The 9,717-nt window shown below is 34.3% G+C and overlaps 1 long non-coding RNA gene across 1 annotated transcript; it reads right to left on the reverse strand.

Annotated features, from left to right (window-relative positions):
- Positions 1–7,355: 7,355 nt before the first annotated feature.
- LOC111023615 (uncharacterized) lies at positions 7,356–9,261 on the reverse strand. The gene is made up of 3 exons (XR_002603161.2): positions 9,110–9,261; positions 8,801–9,003; positions 7,356–7,729 (listed from the first exon to the last, which is right to left on the reverse strand). It is a non-coding gene; the product is annotated as an uncharacterized LOC111023615 (long non-coding RNA).
- Positions 9,262–9,717: the final 456 nt, after the last annotated feature.

A 9,717-nucleotide genomic window follows, 5' to 3' on the forward strand; every position in this document is an offset into this window, starting at 1 on the left:
GAATTGAAACCTTTCGACAATTATTAATTAATGGAATAGTCTTTGCTTCGTTGTTATTTGAGTATTTAAGTTTCGCATAATGGATAGTTTGTGGTCGGTAAAGGTTGATTAAGCCGCTTAAGTGAAATTTTTTGGAGAAAGCTGTAGTTATTCTTTGTTTATGGTGTTGAGTGAATAAAAAGTTTTATTAACGTACCCATTTGAGCTGCTTGAAATTTGGGGGCATTACAACATTAAATTTCATCAAATAATCATCTCATATGATTTTTATATGATTGATGAGAACCATTGTGTGTATGTCAAAATAAACAAAGATAAGTTCGTGATTCTTTCACTATATGTGGATGCATGACATATTGTTGGCTGGAAATGATAAAGGGTATGTATTAACCATTAAGGGTTGTCCTCAAACTTTTTAATGAAGGATATGAGTGAAGCAGCTTACATACTTGGAGTTAAGATTGAAAGTGATCACTCCAAGAAGATATTAGCCTTAGCAGAAGGTCAATACGTCCAGAAAATCCTTGAAAAGATTTAACATGCAAGACTGTAAACCTATTGATACTCCTATCACAAAAAGGTGAAAATTTGAGTCAAATAATGTGTCCAACGACTCTTAAAGAAATAAAGCTTATGAGAAAATTTCCTTACCGGAGTACTATTGGAAGCCTCATGTATGCCATGATGTGATAAGATCAATCATCTACTTGGTTGGCATAGTAAGCAAATATTAGTCAAACCCAAAACAATCTCATTGGAAAGCTGTTAAGAGAATACTTCAGTATCTCAAAGGCACTATAAATTATTCATTGTGCTACCAGGAAAACAATTCAGAATTAGAAGGCTACTCAGATGCTAATTGGGGAGGATATATGGATGAAAGAAAATCTACCTCGGTATATGTCTTCTTACTAAGAAAATGGGCAATATTTTGGAGTAGCAAGAATTAGACTTGTTTAACCTTGTTTACAGGTGAAAGCTGAATTTCCGTGGCATTCTCAGCAGCAAAACAAAGGAACAATGTGGCTTATTAGATTCTTAAGGTCATTTTGGGATTTAAAAGAAAATACGTCTGATTTAGTATTGGTAAAATTTGATAGTCAGGTTGTCATAACTTCTACGAAGGATCCCAAATATCGCTTTAAGACAAAACACATAGATATCAAGTACAATTTTGTTGGAGATATAATTGCACGAAAAAAGTGAATATGCAATATATCTCAAGGAGCAACATGGTTGTGGACCCTTTTACTAAAACTATTTGTAAAGATGTTTTTAATAGTAATATTAAATCTTTAGGATTGTGAAGGCTTGAACTATGTGGTTCTAAACAAATTATATTAATTATGTGAATCATGAAATAAAGTTTGGTACTTCATTTTTGTAACACTCTGACTTTTCAGGTTATTTTATTTTAAGATTTTATCCGTGCCTTTAGATTCTCCCCTATCTTATTAAGTGAAATTATTGGATTTTCTTCGTTTTGGAGTTTTAATTTTGGGCAACTTAGAACTTAAGTTTAAATTCATTAGTTTAGGATGAATTAAGTTTTCGAATTTTGGAGGAGATTTTTAGTTAAATCTTAAAACCAAAGTTTTGGAAATTTAATTTTCCCTTTTTGAGATCCTTAAGTTTCAAAATTAAGTATAATCCTTTCCTTATCCTTTTAAAATCGGGTTTTCTCTTTGGAAAAGGATTAAAAAAATAAAATCCCCTATTGATGAGGTCATAAAGCCCCATTGACATCACCTCTTTTTGGTAAAAAGAAAAGAAAACAAAACAAAAACGGAAAACAAAACAAAACAAAAAAACCATAGCCCTCTTTTTCCCTTCCTCTGCATTGTAGCAGCTGCACCACCCCTCCCTCTATTTTCAGCCACCCCGTTGGAGACGGCTCCCCACGACGGCGTAACTATGAACAACCCGACATTGGCACGACGTCACCGAAATAGCAGCAGGTTTGTGTTTTCTAACTCACGTTCGGCGAGTCTCCAGTAAGCCACGACGACAACTCTTCCACAACTAAGCCCTGACGCCTAGATCTGAGACTCGAAACTGAGATTTGCATTGATCTCTCCGTCACGGGCAAACCATGGCGTGTCAGTGAGCTCTACGTGTGGCGGTCTTCGAGCAACAGCAGCGGTGGTCCTTCCTCGACGAACGACAGCATCTTCAGCAGATTCCACCGAACACAGCCTTCTAACATACCCATAGCTTTTCTCGCTGATGTTATTCCCCAGTAGACCCGTGTGTTTTCTCCATGACAGTAGCACGTGAAACCCGCCGGTGACGATTTGTTTTCCATTTACTTCTACTGCAGCCACGACCAGCACATGAACCAACATCTCCAGTGACCCATTTTTCGATCTCGATGAGAACAACAGCAACCTGGCGACTTTCGATGCTAATCCACACCCAAATGAAGGCTGATTTGAGTTACCTATCCCCTGCCAGTGTTGAATTTGCAAGCCCGAACCTCTCTGGCCTCAGATCTGTAGTGTTGAACCTTTTTGACATTGACTCAACCTTAACCTAAGTGATTTCAGTGTGAGTCAGTAGGTAATGACTGACTTAAACTTTGTTTCAATTCAATTAAACTGTTTTTGAATGAGTTACTAACCTAAAGTTTCGTCCCTTTCAATCTAGGATTCTTTTGGCGAAGCTTTGGAGCGTTAGGACCCTATTTGTAAAGTAATTCTTACTTGTGAGGATGTGTGTAGTATGATTATGTATGCATTGTTTGTTTTATCTCATATATTTTATTTGTTTTGATACTTATTGGATATTGTTATTGTTACCCTTACTAATTATCTCTCCATGATTGTTGGTTAATGACTATGAGTATTTTGGATGAATTATGGATGGTTCTAGCTATTTATAGTTGATTATAGTTGATTTGTTATGCTCTATTTTGGCTATGATCGTTGTAGAGTATAATGAAATAAATTGTGAGAAATTTGTTATGTTGTGCAAGCATGTTGAACATATTGTTTCAATTATTAGCATGTTGTTTTTGGTTATGAAAGCATGCTGAATTTTCTTGTCAGTTGAATGTTGCATGGGTCAGACTTAGAAAGCATGTTGGTAGGACTTATGTGTGAGAGTTGTACTTGTTATGAAGAGAATGGGTGAGTATCAAGGTCAGAGGGTTGATACGTTACTATTTAGGTGTCGAGGCTTTGGGTAAATGGTAAGGGGTTCATACGCCAACTTTGGACAAAGATGAGTGTCGAGGACTTGGGTATGACTGGTCAAGGGTTGATGCAATGAGTCCTAGAGGAAGGCAAGTATTGAGGCCTTGGTAAGAAATGGCAAGAGCCAATATGTTGCAAAGTCATCGAGGTCTTAGCTATGCGTGGTTAAGGGTCGATGCAATAATTTGAGATATTGGCTATGTGTGGTCAAAGGGTCAAACGCCAAGCGCCATAGAGAAGTGTCAATGCTTTGGGTAGATGGTCAGGGGTCGGTACGACTCGAAGGAGAAAGTTTTTGAGGAATAAGAAAGGGAAGTCTAGTAAGGTTTGTGAGGCTTGGGCTTGACGTGTAGGATGCATGTTTAGCAAGTTTATATTTGATCTTACTTAAAATACATGATATATATATATATATATATATATATATATATATATATATAATATATATATATATATATTTTGATGAACACGATGTTTGACGTTGTGAAAATCATGTTGTTTGTGTATGACCCTTCAGGTAAGGGGCTGCTTACTGAGTACTAATGGTTGTACTCGCCCCCTCTCTCTTTCCTTCCAGATTTTGTAGGTAACGAGGTAACTCACGAGATTGGTGATGGCATGGAGGAGACTTGACCGAAAAAACCATTATCTATGTAGCTGATCAGTTTTCTAGTTTTTTATTTTGGTTAGGATAGTCACAGTTTTTATTGTTCTTAGTTAAATTTGTCCCTTGCTTTAGTAGGTTGGTTATGTTTAGCTTGCTATTAAAAGTTGTGTTTTTACCTAAAAGTTGTCTATAGATGTTTCTTGGAGATGTTTTAGTTATGATACGTGATCAATATGAGATCATATCATGATCGAAGTTAACAAATTTCGTTATTCAGCTTTAAACTGTCTTTGAATGTCAGATGGAAGTCCCATTATCATTAGCTGATAAAAATATTAAGGTAGCGTTGTGGGTGCAAGTTAGATATCGTGTATAATTGAACTAACATCTGTACAATATTTAATTAAGACAAATGCTCTAATAAGAGTGAGTAAAATATTGTAACATGTGTTTCATACCACGTGTGCAAAATATGACCACCAAGGGTAGCAGAAGTTAATTGATATTCATTTCTTTGTTGTGTGAGACTCGTGAGATTAAGAAATCTCCATAAGTACCCCTTATGACATTTTTTGGCTAAAAATTTGAAGTTCTACTCCAATGTTAGTTTTTTTAGGGAGGTCGCCAATAGTCATGGATAATTCGATCTAATGAGACCTACCTAGAAATCAATTATTTTGTAATAGAAATTTTTTAGGAAAGGAACGTCATTTCGAGTGTCACATTATAGTGTATTCTTAGGTCGACCAATTATAATTTTGTAATATAATTGTTAATACACGTATATGAAATTAATATTTTAAAAGAGATCACAACTTGTAATAAATTTGACCAAATGAATCTAAGGGACTTCATACTGACTCTACTCAATTATTCGAGTCACTTTACCTACTTAACAATTGCAAAGTGACTCACTCTCAAAATTAAAGTATGACAGTCACACGACCTATTTTCTTGTATAAATTTGTTTATGCTAATGTGTTTTATGAAAAACTCTTGGAAGTTTTATTTTATAAAAAACATAAAATTTTCCTGATTTAAAATCCCCAAATTTTCAATTGTTTAGAAGGTTTTTAAGCTGGTTTTATTGAGAAACTTTTTGTAAATTTAGTTCGTATTGATTTATATCGATTCTTCTAATTTTAAAGGTTGTTATTGTTGATTTTAGAGGCTTTTTAACCCAGTTTTCAGATCTGGTTTTGTAGCCTCAAATCCATACTTTCCTAATTATTTTGCATAAAAAAGTGTTTTGAATGGAAAAATTGGGTAGTCATATCCCTTCGAAAAGTGTTGTAAATTATTTATCGTATCCTTTAGAAAAGTGTCGTAAGTGATTTACCATATCCCTTCGAAAACCAAAATTTATTTTGGCTTTGATATGAAGATTTGAAATTGATATCTTGCGTATGAAATTGAAGTTTTATTAAGGATTTGAAAACTAATTTGACAATTGATTTTATTTTTAATTGCAAAGTATTTGAAGTATTCTTATATTATTTGATAACATTTTGTTTAGATTTATTTAAAGGTTGAAATTGATATTTTGTTTATTTGTGAAATATTTGCAACCATGTTTTGGAGGATTGATAAAGTTTTTTTTCAAAAAATTATTTCAATGTTTTGAGTTAATTTAATATTGAAAGTAAGTATTTGTTTTGTATTTTATTTTAAAGATATTTTGATTGATTTGATAGGACTATCCGGATATGCCATGATTTTGTTTTGAGGAACGTTTTACTTATTTGGGGTAGTAGCCTAATTTAGAATTGATGGATTTCTGTTCTGTCTTATTTGTGGGAAGGCACTTATGTGGTTTGACATTCCTCGGGAATGAAGATTAATGTGTGTGTTATTCACTCATATGGCCTCACACTTAAGTAATCGTTCTGTTTGTTCTGGTCGATATTATTTCGACAACTCTGTTTTGGTCGATATTAATTCGACAACTCTGATAGAAGCTTCTGATTGATTAGTGGTTACCGACGAGTAACCACATATGTTTTGTAGGCTACCCAAATAATGCAACCGTCCACTCTGATTTTGGAATGTTTGAATGATTTAGTTATTCGAAAGTTTGAAAGTTGTACCAAATGTTTTAGAAGGAATTTTGAAAGTTTTGATTGAAAGAAAGTTTGTTTTGAAGGATTTTGAGTTTGATCAAATGAAAGTTCGTTTTGAATGAATGAAAGTTTGTTTTGAAACAATGAAAGTTTGTTTTGATTGACTGAAAATTTTACCTTATTTGAAGACTTTGTTTCTGAAAATTTAGTTTGTTTTGAAAGTCTTGAAAATTGTATTAAATATTTTACCTTATTGAGTATTTTTGTACTCATCTTTGTTTTCCTAAATGTTTTTCAGATGAAGGATTGAATGATCGTTCTGGTAGAAGGTGAAGTTTAGCATACTGGCATGAGTTTGAAAGTCATCTTCCTATTTAGTTAAGTTAGTTTAGAAAAATTCTATAAAGAAATTGCTTCCGCTGAATAATTTTAGTTCTTAAAGTTTCTTGAAAGTTACGTTTCCGTATTTTGTAAAAATGACCGTATTAGAAAATACGGGTTGTTACATTGTTCCCACACTATCACTTCCATAATGCTAAAGGCAAACAGAGCAACAACTGATTTTTCTTAGCAGTATATGCACATGCTCATTGAGGGAATGACCAAAAAAAACATGACCATAAATCAACCTAAATAATCCAACAAATTTGTAGCAAATAAACCTTCAAATACATGCAATTAACAATGCCACATGAAATATCTTCTAAATTCCAAGAGGTTAGAGAGAGAAAATGATAGAGAAGCAAAGTACTAATATAAATTATAAATTATAAATAATACCACAATTGTAGGAAACCAAATGCAAGGAACTACATAAGGGCACCACTTTCACCATTAGTTTGTTGCCATAGAATATAGCCTCAACTAAGAAACTTTGCAATGGAGAGATAAGTATTAAAACACCAATAAGCCTAAACTCAAGAAGATGCTGAAGCGTAGAAGAGAAGGAAAGAAAACATTGATTATGTCATAGAGAGAAACTTGTAATATAATACTGTGCTCCAATTCATTTAATAAAAAAAATCCAATCTTTAGACAAATTCATTTCTTTCAATAGACATCATTTGTTCAGGAGGCATTATGGTAGACACAAACATATTGTAATTTATTTCGGGATAAAATAGTCTATTTGTTACAAACATATGGTACTTTTTTCCTCCTACGAATATAACCCAAGTTGAGATTGAGAGACCAAAAAAATCAAGAAATCAAGCATGGTAAACTTTCCCGTCTATGGATATAACATAACCAATCCCATTCTGAGTGGATTTCTCACTCAACTAATATGTAAAGTCTACGTGATATAACACTTTCCAAAGAAGGAGCTCTCTTTAGTCTACTTCAAATGGAAGTTAGCTATAAACCTCGAATTAGCACTAAGAAATCTTAGTTTATTTCAAACTCAAGCACACTAGAATGCATCATCAAGGAGATTTGAGAAGTCAAGAATCTATAAAATAGTCTCCTAATTAGGTCAAACTTTAGACATGTTCAAAGTTGAAAGTCAAAATAAATAATCATGACAAGATAAAATGTCCGTCAATCCTCACATATCTTTAGCATCATGTAATTCATAGTAATTAAACATTTCAAATAACTTAATTTTAGATCGAGTAACCTTAGTTAAAAGGATGAGTAGTTTGAATGTTAGAAGCCATAAGAAGGGCGATGTAAAATTGAGGCTTACAGCTCCAATAGTGTAGAAACATATCCCACTTTCAAGTAGCAGCATCATAAGAAATGGTACTTTAAGAAATGTGGCAGATCTTCAAACACTGGTAGAATGTCCATCAAATGGAGCATTATTGACGTTCCATAAAGTTCCAGAAGAAGGCTCCCATAATTGAATAAATTTTTTTGCAGTCTCCCTTACAAAGATGATAAAATATATCAGCAATAAACATCATATTAAATAGAAGTGAAGTCTTCTAGGGAATTATGCTAGATTCCAATCATAAAGCTGGAATGATATTCAACATGTTAGACACTATAACAAAGAGATTTGAAGTCATCATATGACCTTACATGAACAAAAAATAGAAAGGAGCAGGAGAAAAAAAATCTTTGAAGCATCACTCCAGTAAAGACCCAGCATTGATAAATATGTGATTTTATTTTCATAGTAGCATGAAGCAAGAGATTTGGAATTCTCTTTTACTCCATTATTGACTTTAATTTCACCCATTGCCATAGAATGTAACCCATTATCCATATTATTCGGAAAGTTGGGAGCCGAACATAAAGTGGAAGTTACCAGCCCATCTTCAGACTCCAAATGCACCACCCCCTTTTAATCAATTTGGTTGTTTAAAAAAAATATTATATCTAAGAAAATATGTCAGTGAGAAATTTTATGATAAAGCAAGCATAATTCTGCTGCAGCTAATTAGGTTACTACCTTTCCCCACATCTCTATGACAAGAAAAATCTTCAAGATTCATGCGTGCTCGATCGTTTTTAATAGTAGCTACAGAATTAATAGGTCTCATTCATTGTTCATATTTGTGCCTCTAACTTCGACCACTCTAATTGCCTTCATCAAAATTAGATAAATCATGCATTGGGATTTTGAAGGCAAACAATAAGATAATTCATGTATGATTTTTCCCACATGCCACATCAATACAAGTAAATATTAGCACAGGTCATTATAATTCATGAGATTCCAGCATTAGGGAGTCCAATATTAAGATATTACTTGGCAATATAAACTGGAACTCTCACGTCGAAACAATGTAATGTATAATATCACTAGTTATACCATATAATACAGAGTAGGGCATGGTGTTTGACCGACAAAATCAATACTTAATAACTAAGAATTAAGAATAGAAACAGATTAAATATGAATTTCTCATCACAATAAATCCACATCCAACCAAGAAATCAATCAACCCATGTGTAAATGCAGGAAAATGTAAAGGAGTCGAGAATTTTACCTTAGGAGCAAGCTGATGGAAAAGATAAAATGCATACAAATGGCTTAGATCTGAAAATTGATATAGATTTGATAACATGTGAGCATCGAACTGCTACCCACAACCATCGAACAACTACCACAGCTTTAGATTTGGTACCCATGACCACTGAACAGCTAGCATTGCTTCAGATTTGCTACCCACGACCTTCACAGCGAACCAACCTATGGGGTGAACATCAAAGGTGATTAATTTAACCAGATAGTGCTTCGATGGAAGATTAATTTTGAGATAGGAGAGAGTGAGGAATCCCGAGTACTGGAATCGCACAGGGAAAATGGCTGTCTCATTCTTGAAACTTCTTCCGCTGTCGGTAGACAGACGATTCAGACAACAACGATCGAGATCTCTAATTCTTCGAAGAATATGGAAGGAGAGAGAAGCGAGCGCATGTGAAAGACATTTAATTGGCTAAATGCGAAGAAGGCGAAGGAATTGAGCAGGCGATCCTATACAATACGTTTGTATAAGATCGGACCACGAAACAACCAATCTTTAGATGTAACACCGTTGACTAATAGATTGCTATTTCATAGGATGACTAGGCAACTCATTCTCAATCCTGAGTGAGTTATGGTCTTCTACCCATGAGGGCTCGTTCTTTGATATGTATGGGTGAGAATGGCCTGAGTCGACGACTCAGCATTCATACCATTTTGGAGACGAGACCGAGTAGGGAGCTGGGAAATAACATCACAAGATGGAATTAACTCCTCCCTGACCTCAAGGGAGTAGATGAGTGTTCTCTTAAATGCTAACTCCAGGACTTGAACAAGGGGGTCCTACCCACTCACTAGCCCAAGAGGGACTTCCGATTATTGGTTGGACCATAACCGAGTTGTTCATTAGAGGAGCAGTGGTATTTAAGGAATAAGATG

Source organism: Momordica charantia (assembly GCF_013281855.1).
Source record: "Momordica charantia cultivar OHB3-1 chromosome 8 unlocalized genomic scaffold, Mcharantia_2.0 BLBB01000008.1, whole genome shotgun sequence".
NCBI classification, from domain to species: Eukaryota; Viridiplantae; Streptophyta; class Magnoliopsida; order Cucurbitales; family Cucurbitaceae; genus Momordica; species Momordica charantia.